The 2,125-nt window shown below is 26.1% G+C and overlaps 1 pseudogene; it reads left to right on the forward strand.

Moving 5' to 3' along the window:
* The first annotated feature begins 232 nt into the window (after positions 1-232).
* LOC105458258 lies at positions 233-1,327 on the forward strand (annotated as a pseudogene).
* The last annotated feature ends 798 nt before the right edge of the window (positions 1,328-2,125 follow it).

Consider the following 2,125-nt stretch of genomic DNA (forward strand, 5'->3'; position numbering starts at 1 on the left):
ACGGAATAGAGCACCAACGAAAAATAATTTCGTACTACGGATGAACTGCTCTACGATTACACAAAGTTTCAGATTTTTCTGAATTTTCGGGTTCCCTAACTTTCCTTGTAAGCTGTGAAAAATAGCATGTTCTTTTGTTGCAAATACAAGATCCTATATTAGAAAATTTACCTATTTTACCTATTTATTATTTTACTTTTTAATTTTATTTAATAATTTTTTAGATGATGGTTTTAAAGAGCAAGTGTTACGATAATTAAACATGATCCATTTACGAGTTATATAAATGGCACAAGATATGAGTGTTCTGTCGGTAAACAGTTGTACTAAGGAACAAACTAAATTATCTATGGAACTAGATACTATATTTGACAAATTTTTATTTCCTATAAAGACAGAATTAGAAATGCAAAAATTAGAAGATTATTTATTGAATAAAGAGCATGCAAACAAATTTGTAAGTAAAAATATTTTGTGAATTATATTATTTTATGAGTGATTTCTTATTAAACATTAATAATTATTTAATAGGTTAAAGAACTGATACAGATAGGAGGAACATCTTATAAAAGCATGACGAAAAGAATTCTCCAAAAATTATTTTCTGATGATATTGCTCAAACATACAATTGGTTTCAAAGGCAAAAAAAATTTTTCGGTACTTTGTGTTGCAATCACAATTTTAGGTATATATGCTTTTATATTATAAATTGTTATAATATAATAAATATTGTTAAAAATAACTTATATATGTATAATGTAGATGCAGTACAAAAAGCACATACAGCCTCACTTGCGGATATTGAAGCAGCAATTAAATCATGGCTAGTCAAAGCGAAAGATAGACAATCAAAAAGATCAAAACTGGCTATTTCGGCACAAATGCATAAACGCGTAGAACGGCATTCGCACTTTCAAGAGGATTCAATGGGAAAGGATCCGTTTGAAAAACGCCTAAGTGTCCAATCGAAAGATTCTAATCTTTAAGAATGGCAAATTCTGCATTGCAAATTCTTTTTATAAGTTGTCTGTGATACCCGTTAATTTTGAGGTAGTCTTCTACAAGTTATTCGTAAAAGTCTGAGAGAGCGTCAAAGAAGAGAACATGAATATGCAAGTCGATAACAGAGCAGAGTGTAAAATCCAAAGATTAAGTAAAAAGAGACAAAAATTTTTTTTTATTTTGAAATATTTAAAACTAAAGATAATTTTTATTTTTCTTTTCAATTTTTTATGTTTAGTACTGCGCCTCGATGCAATTAATACTTGCAATATATGTATATGTATATTCAGAAATTATATTAGCTACATTTAAGACTATTTACGTTTTTAATTATATATTTTATATAAATTAGTATAATAAAAATAAAATTATTTAATACATAATTAATGTATATATTTATTATTTTAAGTATGTGCGATAAACTGTTTGCTAAATTTTGAAAGATATATTACATAGAATATCGTATTCTAATCAATCCACGCTAATATTACAAATAAAAATTATTAGTAATACTAAAAAATGTTTTAAAGAAAGCTTAAGATTTTAATTAAAATACCATCAGCATGTATTTTTCTTTTATGTGGGATACACACACACACACATACACATTATGGAAAGTTTAAGATTACCAATATTATATTACAATAGAATTTTTAACTTTAAGTATTATCATTTATTTTATCTTTTTTAAAGTTACAATGCCATTAAACAAAAGAAAATATTTTTATTTTAATAATTTATTATAACAATAACATATATTTATGTTAATCTAATAAATTCTCTACAATCTCCTAACTCATAAAAGGAAAGCATATATGCTGGTATCTCTTCGTTAAAACCTTTAAGCATTCTTTAAAACATTTTTTTGGCATATATTACTAATGTTTTTTATTAGCAATATTTATGTGGATTGATTAAAGTAGGACATGCTGTACATAGACATTCCCATTATATTCTTAGAAGATCTTATGACGTTCTTATAAGTTCTCAGAATATTCTATGATGTTTTAGTGGAACATTCTATGGACTTTTCTGGAATTCTGAAAACAGTCTCATTTCGCTTTGCTACGAATACCCTTAGAACGTCCTTTATACTTTGTACGCATCTTTTAAGAATATTCC

This window comes from Wasmannia auropunctata, unplaced genomic scaffold (assembly GCF_000956235.1).
Source record: "Wasmannia auropunctata unplaced genomic scaffold, wasmannia.A_1.0 LD334568.1, whole genome shotgun sequence".
Lineage (NCBI taxonomy): Eukaryota > Metazoa > Arthropoda > Insecta > Hymenoptera > Formicidae > Wasmannia > Wasmannia auropunctata.